This window comes from Octopus bimaculoides, chromosome 30 (assembly GCF_046866305.1).
Source record: "Octopus bimaculoides isolate indiv1 chromosome 30, ASM4686630v1, whole genome shotgun sequence".
Lineage (NCBI taxonomy): Eukaryota > Metazoa > Mollusca > Cephalopoda > Octopoda > Octopodidae > Octopus > Octopus bimaculoides.
In genome coordinates, this window is record NC_142957.1 from 16,825,642 (window position 1) to 16,838,141 (window position 12,500).

The following is a 12,500-nucleotide window of genomic DNA, read 5'->3' on the forward strand; positions in this document are numbered from 1 at the left end:
TTTTTTCTTGTGGTCTAACTTATTTTCGCTTCATTTTTCTTTGTCTTTTGTTTCCGTTTTTTTGCCTCGTTTGTTTTAGGGGATTCTTGTGGCTTCAGCGATGTGGTGTAGTGTGGTATGGTGAGATGATGTTGGTTGTTAAGGTGGTAGTAGCTCTTATTAATTAAACTTATCGGTCCCAGTGGTTAATCTCGTTGTTGTGGCTGTGGCTGAGGTTGTGGTTGTGGTTACGATAATATTGTGTGCTGTTTGTTGTTGCTGTACATCTTATTACCGTAGTATCTTTGTGGTTAATACGGTTCTTGCTGTGGTGGTGGTGGTTGTGGTGATGGTAGTAGTGGTGGTGGTGGTGGTGGTGGTATTAGTGATGGTGGTAGTTCCAGCATGGCCGCAGTCCAATCACTGAAACAAATAAAAGATAAAAGATATTTATCTATCTTTGTATATTTATATGTGTTTCCACGTGGCTCTGAGCGGCTGTATAAAAGTGTATGTGTATGTGTTTGTAAATGAATATGTGTATATATATATGTGTGTGTGTGTGTGTGTGTGTGTGTGTCGGTGTGTATCAGGGATTCGGAGCACATTTGTGTGTTGTGTGTATGTCTATTATTTTGTACTTCGTATGTTGTTTACATAGCATTATTGTTATGTATGTATATATGTATAGCCGTGTGTATCCATACCCGTATGTTTGTGCGTATACTTCTATGTGTATATATATATATGTATGTCCACAAATGTGTGTGTAATTATGTATCGCCACGATCTTTCGAATTATAGCATTTTGTATGTAATAACTAAGAACATGGTGATTATGGGCCAATTCTTTAAAAAAAATTGAGGAGTTGGGTGGAGAAATAAATATATATTAGCAACGCATAATAAGCGGTAGGAATGGCGGAACGGAGGAGGGAGAAGATGAGTGGGTATATTTTTTTTATAATTAGCTTTATTTATATATATTTTTTGTTCTTTCGTTGGTAGGGAATGTTTATTAAAAAATATCTGTTGAAGGGGAAACGATCGATTTAGTTATAGCCCCAACAAACCCCAACCTACGAGAAAAAATAAAAAGATGTCTTTTTTTAATCGAGTATTTTGCTATTGTGGAGGCGCAATGGCCCAGTGGTTAGGGCAGCGAACTCACGGTCATAGGATCGCGGTTTCGATCTCCAAACCGGACGTTGTGAGTGTTTATTGAGCGAAAGCACCTAAAAAGCTCCACGAGGCTCCGGCAGAGGATGGTAGCGAACCCTGCTATACTCTTTCACCACAACTTTTTCTCACTCTTTCTTCCTGTTTCTGTTGTGCCTCTAATTCAAAGGGTCGGCCTTGTCACACTCTGTGTCACGCTGACCCGAGACACGTATACCCGAGAACTACGTTAAGGGTACACGTGTCTGTGGAGTGCTCAGCCACTTGCACGTTAATTCACAAGCAGGCTGTTCCGTTGATCGGATCAACTGGAACCCTCAACGTCGTAAGCGACGGAGTGCCAACAACATTAGACCTTTAACTCAATTTCTTTTTTCATTTGTATGTTATCTGTTCAAACAATATATTCGTGTATAAAATTTTATACTATATATGCTATATATTTCTTATTCTTTTATTTATTATTTCTTCTTGCGTTACTTTTCTTACGTTATATCTTCTTATTCCTTATGTTTGGCGGATTATGGTGTATATCTTATTCATTGAGGGGGTGTGATATGTTGAGTCGTTAACCCAGTCTTTTTATTCTTTAACTAATATTTTACTCTTTTCTCACTTATTCTGAGCACTTCTCCTTGCAGCCCTTTATAAAATCTATTGGTTTCCTAATAAGAAACCATTAATATTATATATATATATATATATATGTATGTATGTATGTATGTATGTATAGTGATGAAATAAATGCATGTGTCTCTTGCGTCTGTATACACGTGTGTGTGTGTGTGTGTGTGTGTGTGTGTGTGTGTGTGCGTTTTCGTGTATATGTGTATGTAGGAGGCGTGTGTATATGTTTGTTTACACGACGCGAATTGTTAGGTGTTGTGGTGGTGGTGGTGGTGGTGAAAACACAAGTGATTCTAAGTGAGTGGCGGCATGGAATTGTGAGGTGTGGGTGGGAGTGTGGAGCAGGGGTAGGGTGGGGGTGGGGTGTGGGTGTTGGCCTACCGAAGACAAATTAGTTTTTAATGAAACGATTTAAAGATAAAGATAGATAAGAATAAAGAATAAAGAGGAAAAAAAAACCGGAAAAATAATAATAAAAATAATAAAGACAATAATAAAGATGATGATGATGATGATGATGATGATGATGTGAAGAAAAATAATGATATCTATAATAATAATAATAATAATAATAATAATAATAATAATAATGATGATAAAAGACTTGTCGAAAATGGCAGAAAACATTTTGACGGTCCAAATTGGAAGACTCTATCCGCTTCACCTTCCTGCTATTTGAGATCTTTTGCCGTTCTCTATCGTTTCATATTTCGGCAATGAAATCGCTCACATAAGAGTGCGTGGGGGTGTAGGAAGAGGAATGGAAGAGAAAGGATAAAGAGAGAGGAAAAAGAGAGAGAGAGAGAGAGAGAGAGAGAGAGAGAGGCTGGTAGGGGTGGTTGTTGTGATGATGCTGATACAGAAATATGTATTATTTATTATGATGTGGGTGAGGGTTTGATGGGTGACGGTGAAGGCAGAGATATTGATGTGTGATTAAGAATAAGTTTGCTCTGCGGAATCATGTGGTCCGGGTTTCGAATCGTGCAAATGCGCGACATCCTGGGAAGAACGTTTCAATCACAGACCTGATTGGATGGAATGCGTGAGAGATCGATGTTCGATGAGTCGAAACAACTGTAAGGATTAATAAACATTCTCGCATCTTCCATCTTCCGTCTCTCTTTCTCTCTCTCTCTCTCTCTCTCTCTCATTATTGATATTCGGTTGTCAAACGATGGTGGGACGAGAGAACAAACACTGACATAGACACACACATAATACGTACATACATACATACATACATACATACATACATACATACATGCATATATATATATATATATATATATATATATATATATATATATATATATATATATATATATATATCAATAAATAAATGCGCCCTTTTAAAACCTAGCCAGGCTTTAAAAGGCCCGGTTTCCCGGTTTCAATGGCGTATGCGTACCCCGCCAGTCCATCGCAGCGTTACTCATTTTTGCCAGCTGAATGAACTGGAGCAACGTGAAATGAAGTGTCTTGCTCAAGAACACAACGCGTCGCCCCGGTCCAGGAATCGAAACCACAATCTTACGATCATGGGAGATTAAAATTAGATGGGGAGTAGGGGGAGGAGAGGGGAGAGGAAGGGGAAAGCCGGATAACATCGAGATTGATATGAAAATGTTAATCATAACGATTGGTGGGGGGAAGTACGGGGTGGGGGAGCTGGGTAGAGATGTGTAGAAGGTGGGCGGTGGTGGTCGTCGTGGTGGTACTCGATTTCGAACTGATGATGATGATGGTGATGACAGCGATGACGGAAAAGAGTCATGGCGATCATTTAGGATAATAGCAGGTGATGGAGGTTGTGCTACTGCTAATAACTATGATGGTTATGATGGTGATGATGATGATAATGATGATTATGACGAAGATAGTTGTGGTGGTGGTGATAATGATGAAGAAGATAATTACGATGAAGGTGCCACGCAGTGGGACTGAACCCGGAACCATGTGGTTGGGAAGCAAGCTTCTTACCACACATCCCCTCCTGTGTCTATATATACAAATATAATGTATATATGTACATCTATATACATATATACAACGGGCTTCTTTTAGTTTCCGTCAGCCAAATCCACTCACAAGGCTTTGGTCGGCCCGAGGCTCTAGTAGAAGATATATGACCAAGGTGCCACGCAGTGGGACTGAACCCGGAACCATGTGGTTGGGAAGCAAGCTTCTTACCACACAGCCACTCCTGCGCCTATTTAATTTTTAAACGCAATCTTTTCCCATGACTCATCAATCGTATCTATCACGTATCATTTCTATAAAATTTATGGAACATCTCAACTTTCAACTTTATTCATTCCATATTGCAACGAAACCTTTTCAAAATTTGACATTTCAATGTATTTTATTGCAACGAAACTTTTTTTTTCTGTTGCTTGGGCATTCTCTGTCTTTGCAATTTTCATTCTATTTACATTTTGGATTCCATTGAAAATGTTGAAACTGATATGGTGTTCAAATAAATTTAATTAACTACAATTCGTTCGTAAACCCGGGTTCATTTCCAACCTGCAATACAACTGTCTAATAGATCTGCTTGTGTGCAGTAAACCTCTTTTTATCCTATATTATTTCGTTTGTCCTTTCTTTTACTTGTTTCACCCCATTTGACTACGGCCATACCGGAGTACAGACTTTTAGTGGAACAAATCGACCTCAGGACTTATTCTTTGCAAGCCTAGTACTTATTCTATCGGTAGCTTTTGCAGAACCGGTAAGTTACGCGGGCGTAAACACACCAAGATCGGTTGTCAAGCGATGTTGCGCGGACAAACACAGACACACAAACATATACATACATACATACATACATATATACATGCATAATGCATATATATATATATATATATATATATATATATATAGGCGTAGGAGTGGCTGTGTGGTAAGTAGCTTGCTTACCAACCACATGGTTCCGGGCACGTTGGGCAAGTGTTTTCTACTATAGCCTCAGACCGACCAAAGCCTTGTGAGTAGATTTGGTAGACGGAAACTGAAAGAAGCCCGTCGTATATATATATATATATATATATATATATATATATATATATATATATATATATATATATATAGGGTCCTAAAGTATGAAAGCCCTAGGGACTATAAATAATAAAAAAACAAAACATTGTGAACAAATACATCTTCCCTTCCTAGCCACCCCATTTACCTTTTTAATTATAAACCTCGAGCAACCACACACACACACACACTTATACACACCCACAAACACACATGCGTACCCACAAATGCACACGCATATGCACACGCACACTTATACGGCCAAGATGGAAACCGAAAGAATCACGGGCAAGACAAATACGGAGTTAATTAATGATGAAGTGACGCGAGTGTTAATTAAGGTTTCACCACAACTCCGCCCACTCTCATTAAATGCTCATTATAATACAATACAGCCCCACCCCTGCCTTATTAAATGCTCTTTAAAATCTAATCTCAAAGTCGTTCTGGATTTATTTGCTATTTTGTTATATTCTCTAGGGTTCGCCCACTTAATTGTTGATAATTAAGAAGAGAAAGAAACACACACACACATACATACATACACATACACACAGACACACACAATAACACAAGTACGCATACATATGCGCGCGCATGCACTATAATGGACGGAAGGACAGATAAAGGGAAGCGTCGGAAGGAAGAGAATTGCAGTGAGATTTAGGTTATGTGGCGCGCTTCCATGTATGTGGAGAGAAGTGGTTAGATGTATATGTCTAAATCATTTAAGGCGATGCCCCAGCTTGGTCGCAGCTCTCTGACTGAAACAAATAAAATATGAGACACGCACTTTTATCCTTTTACCTGTTTCAGTCATTTGACTGCGGCCATGCGGGAGCATCACCTCTATTCGAGCAAATCGATTCCAGCAAACGGAAGAATATCGATTTAAATTTTCTTTCTATTTGAAAATTGGTTATGAAACACGTGTAGTCGTTTTATTATCTTTAGCTTATGATATTTACTTTGTATTATATTATACTTCTTAATTGTGCTTTTACTTATAAATTTTTCTATATGTGACAGTGGATTTTCATCGATGAATTCATGAACCTTGGTTCTTTTCCCTAAAAATATATATATATATATATATATATATATATATATATATATATATATATATATATATATATATATATACGCACACACACATATATGTATATATATATATATATATGTGTATCGGTTAGAGAAAAATCTGCAATGTAGAACTGAAAAATAGGAAGATCTTGTTGAATGGAAATTCGTTAGAGAAAACTATAAAAACACTTAAAAATTATACATATACACCCACATACATACATACATACATACACACAGGATGCAATCACACATAAATACAAAGATTCCGACATACATACATACATACATACATATATACATACATACATATATATATATATATATATATATATATATATATATATATATATATATATGCAAGCAGATAATGCAATATATATTTATGTGCAAGCGATTATATATGCCATTATATAACGATGACACAAACACGTATGCACAAGTGTATGTACGTGTATCGATGCATACATACGTGCATATACATAGGGTCATGTCATATATTCCTTGGCGATTGTATGTATGCATCTGTATTACACCTACACATGCACATGCAAAATACTTACATACAAATATAAATAGATACATACACATATACCTATTCAGATGTATACATGTATATATATATATATATATATATATATATATATATATATATATATATATATATAAATATACATATTTATACATATATGCATATAATAGTCATATATGTTGATATCTATATACTTATTTGAATATATATATGTATATATATATATATATATATATCTATATATATATATATATATATATATATATATATATAAATATACATATTTATACATATATGCATATAATAGTCATATATGTTGATATCTATATACTTATTTGAATATATATATGTATATATATATATATATATATATATATATATATATATATATATATATATATATATAAATATACATATTTATACATATATGCATATAATAGTCATATATGTTGATATCTATATACTTATTTGCATATATATATGTATATATATACATATATATATATATATATATATATATATATATATATATATATATATATATATATATATATATATATATATATATATATACGAACAATGTACAGATTCAAATGCAGTGGTATATATATATATATACAGGTAATGAAACGCTTATATCTTGCGAGGATGTGTGTGCATGTATACTGGTGAGTATGTGTGTGTATGTATCCGTATGTATGTATGTATGTGTGTGCGGATACGTGCATGCCACATACGCATAGGGATGTATACATACAGGCATATACTATCATATATACATACATACATACAGAGGAGATCAACATTGTAATCACACATGCATCTGTGTGAGTGTGCCTGCGTGTTTCGTGTAAGATTAACACCCATATACATACAACAGCAGAGACGCTATATCGTGAAAGAGTATATATTTTATACGCGTTTGTATATACATATGCGTGTGTATGCCTGTGTATGAATATCAGGGTGTGGGAGATTTGTGTGTAAGAATACGAATAGATGTAACATTCCCATGATACATACACCCATCCTTTGTGATTCTATGCCTTCATATATGTGTGTGTCTCAGTGTGTGTATATGTATATATATGTGTATATATATATATATATATATATATATATATATATATATATATATATATATATATATATATACGTGTTATATATATTTTTAGGTAGAAGCATGCCGAAGTTTACACAGGAATCCAAATATTCTTATCTATATATACATGACTATATTACATGACTACATATTACGTGTGTATATGTATGTATATATATGTATATATATATATATATATATATATATATATATATATATATATATATATATAAATATGTGCGTATACATATATTTACGCATGTTTATTAACATGTGTGTATATATATATGTATATATATATATATATATATATATATATATATATATATATGTAGATACGTATAACACGTATATTTACACTCGTACATATACGTAATATAAATATAAATATATATATGAATATATAACTCTACATAAAGGCATATATATATATATATATATATATATATATATATATATATATACATATACGCGAGGACATACCAGCATGTACACACCTATATGCCACGTATCTCCCCGAAAATAATCAACTAATAATAATAATAATAATAATAATAATAATAATAATAATGATAGTAATAATGATAATGATAATAATAATAATGATAGTAATAATAATCATGATGATAATAATAATATTAATAATAATAATTATTATAATAATAAATAATGTCACTATAGCAAAACAGAAAAACGAAAAAAAATTTACATATATACGCACATATAAACATACATACACATACATATATGCACATATATATATATATATATATATATATATATATATATATATATATATATATATATATATATATATATATATATATACATATATATATGCGTGTGTATATAGATATATATATATATGTGACAACTTCTCATGTAAAAGATGAACTTGTACAGCACAATGTCAACTTTCCGCTCAGAGAGGAAGAGATTTTTGAATAGGAAGATAACCAAAATGGCCGCTATGAAAGGAAACCATCTTCTGTGAAACGGAATACATCGCCATTGTCAGAATGAAATTGTCTTCCACGGTTACCGCTCTTTGCCTACGGGCTGGTCTTTTGTAAATGGATCACGACATATATATGTGTGTTGTATTATACGTGGAGATGTTAAAAATGTGTACTTATGTACTCACGTTTATCTCTCTCGCCCTCGCTCACTCTCTCTCTTTTTCTCTTTATATACCTATATATATATATATATACATATATGTGAATATATGATGACAAAGACATTTGCTTAAATCTTTCTACTACAGTATCTAGCTTATACATGTGTGTGTGTGTGTGTGTGTGTGTGTGTGTGTGTGTGTGCGTTTGCATGTGTGTGTGTATGTATCTATATATATATTTTTTGTGTACATATATGAGAAGATATATGAATATACATGTCTCTATAATTGTATATGTCAATGTATGTGTATGTATATATTTTATGTGTGTTACTGTAAATATCTGTTTTTATGTATTTATAACAGTTATTCGTATGTATTTTTTAGTGTGTAACATATAACTATATATACGTACACACACACACACATACACACACATAGATATAAAGATATGAATGCGTATAAATATAATCATCTGTGTATCTATCTCTCTCTCTCTATATATATATATATATATATATATATATATATATATATACTTGCATGTCAATTCATGTTTATGAGACATCGATATATATCATTAAATCCATATATTCGTCGATGCACTTATACATACATTAACACAGGCATACGAATATACATGCTTCTGTCTGTGTGTATGAATGCGCGTCCATCATCAATCTATCAATGATACACCTAACACATACTTGATCATACATGCATACATATGTATATGTACATATATATATATGTATATATATATATATATATATATATATATATATATATATATATATATATATATGCGCTCTTGCATATCCCTATGTGTACCATTATGTTTATATATCTTTGTAAGTAAGAAAGGAGGTATTCAGGTTACAGCATATAGTTAAAACAAGTTAATATTGATAATAATGATGATGATGATGATGATGATAATAATAATAATAATAATAATAATAATAATAATAATAATAATAATGATGGTAATAATAATGATATATATATTCTTGCACCCTTACATTTATAGAATCAATAACACACAGACATGTATATATATATATATATATATATATATATATATGCATAGAGATGGATATATAATGCTACATATAGATTTACGGGTATAGCTTAGTATATTTGTATGTATATATAATTATATACTCAATTTGTACATTATATTTATTTCACTCTAGTTATACAATGCCTGTTTCTTTCTCAAACATCACACACGCACTCACGCACCCGTATATATTCAAGTATATATGCTTACGTCTGTAGATATACCCCGGTATTTGCATTCATCCATAGATAATTATATGAATACAGAAATGCTTGTATTTATATCTATATGACTATTTCTCCCTTCTCGCTCTCTTTGCTTCCACTGTCTCTCTCTCTTTCTCCCCCTCTCTCTCTCTCTCTCTTTGTTTTCACATCTCACTCTCTGTATGTATATACATATATACACACATATATTATATATATAATAGGCTGAAATAATATGCTATATACTGCCTTACAGCTGTTTCAAACATGCATTTGTGTGCGTTCGTCGTTCAGTTGTATGTCCCAAACATCTGATCGAATGAAAATGTACGGAAAACAGAGCCAAAGCCAGTCAACTGCTTCCATTAATGTTTGCTTTAATGTTCAGTTATAAGGAAAACGATTTTACTTTAATCCTATGCGTTACCGCCTAATTTTGCCAGAATACAAATTTTATTATTCTTCCACAATGTTTTGGTTTAAGAATAATGTGTGTGTATGTGTGTGTGTGCATGTGCATATTCGTGCATGTGCTTGTGTGTGAATATGTTTGAGCGCGTTTCGGTTTCCGTGCGTATTCGTGTGTGCGCGCTCGTGTGCGTTGCAGGCATTGCTGTGAAAACGCAAAGAACTAGAAATGGTACGACAAGACCTCCTGTCCGACTCGTCTAACAACCCTAACCCTAACCCTAACCCTAACCCTAACCCTAACCCTAACCCTAACCCAACCCACCGCTTCGAGACTATTTTTTTCCACCTCAAAAAAGGTAAAAAGTAAATTTGACTATGGCGAGATTTGAACTTAGAGCATCGAGATGTACAAATACTGCAAAACTTGACCATCTTGCTTGACCACCTGAGTGTTTGACCAGTCCACTGCGCTCTATTTGTGTGTCCTTATTGACCCCCGAAAGGATAAAAAGCAAAATTAACCTCTACAGGATTTGAACTTGGAACATAGACAATCAGAACAAACGTCTCAGAGGACTTAGTCCCAACTTCTTACATTTCTGCCTACTTTGCCGCCTTCGATTGGTAATTATTCATCGACCCAGAAAGAATGAAAGGCAAAATTGACCTCAGCGGGATTTGAACTCGGAACATAGCCAATCAGAACAAATGTCTGAAAGTGCCTATCTATCTGTTTGTTTGTTGTTCTACTCTATCTATCTATCTATCTATCTATCTATCCATCCATCCGCCAAAATCTCTCTCTCTCTCTCTCTCTCTATCTATCTATCTATCTATCTATCTATCTATCTATCTATCTATCCATTTATCTCTCTCTCTCTCTCTCTGTATATCTATCTATCTATGTATCTATCTATCTATCTATCTATCTATCTATCTATCTATCCATCCGCCAAAATCTCTCTCTCTCTCTCTCTCTCTCTCTCTCTATCTATCTATCTATCTATCTATCTATCTATCTATCCATTTCTCTCTCTCTCTCTCTCTCTGTATATCCATCTATCTATCTATCTATCTATCTATCTATCTATCTATCTATCTATCTATCTATCTATCCATCCGCCAAAATCTCTCTCTCTCTCTCTCTCTCTCTCTCTATCTATCTATCTATCTATCTATCTGTCCACCCACACTTATTCTCACAGACACACACATATACATACATATATATTTATACGCTTCACTTACGTCATCGTGACTGCCACGAGTTTCATCATCACTATCATCGAGATCTTCATCTCTCTCTCTCTCTCTCTCTCTCTCTCTCTCTCTCTCTCTCTCTCTTTCTCACCATCCTCCTCATTCATCACGACCATCATCGCCATCAACCACACAGCCACTTACACAACCATAACCATCACCACCACCATCATCATAACCATCATCATAACCACCGTCATAATCATCATCATCATCGTTATCATCAATACTATCACCAACACTTCCAATAACGTCATCACCATCATCATCATCATCGTCATCATCATCATCGTCATCATCATCGTCATCATCTTTGTCATCTCTCTGTATTATGAGAGTCAACTACATCAGTAACAACAACGGAACCGAAAGCTACAGTAATAAATCTTGTAGTAGTGGTAGTAGTAGTAGTAGTAGTAGTAGTAGTAGTAGTAGTAGAAGTAGAAGAAGTAGAAGAAGTAGAAGCAGTAGTAGTTGTTGCGGCAGTAGTTGTAGTAGTAGTAGTAGTAGTAGTAGTAGTGGTAGTGGTAGTGGTAGTGGTAGCAGCAACCACACCAAAACTATTCACCGTTGGCTACAACCGATGGGGGAGATCTTTAATTAATGATATAAAGACGACCGGAAGTTTCCAGGTGTGCTGAAAGAAGGGCTGCCTTCAGGTGTGTAATGTGTGGTGTGTAGGTGTGTAGGCGCGTGTGTCTATACACGCATATGTGTGTGTGTGTGTGTGTGTGTGTGTGTGTGTGTTTGCTTGTATGTGCGTATGTATGTATGCATGTATGTATGTATGTATATATACGTATACGTTTATATGCCTGAATGTATATGAGTGTGTATATGCCCACATATACATATGTATATCATGGAAATATGTATTTGCATATATAGATATATGCATG

General features: G+C 33.8%; 2 long non-coding RNA genes across 3 annotated transcripts in view; one reads left to right on the forward strand and one right to left on the reverse strand.

Moving 5' to 3' along the window:
- LOC149130240 (uncharacterized) overlaps nucleotides 1-12,500 on the forward strand; it is an 89,390-nt gene that overhangs the window by 70,945 nt on the left and 5,945 nt on the right. The gene's annotated exons all lie outside the window — the stretch shown is intronic.
- LOC128251510 (uncharacterized) overlaps nucleotides 1-12,500 on the reverse strand; it is a 112,750-nt gene that overhangs the window by 616 nt on the left and 99,634 nt on the right. For both annotated transcript variants that reach the window (XR_016239243.1, XR_016239244.1), the window contains one exon: nucleotides 1-402. This exon is cut by the window's left edge and continues 616 nt beyond it. This is a non-coding gene — a long non-coding RNA (uncharacterized LOC128251510). The remainder of the gene's footprint in view (nucleotides 403-12,500) is intronic.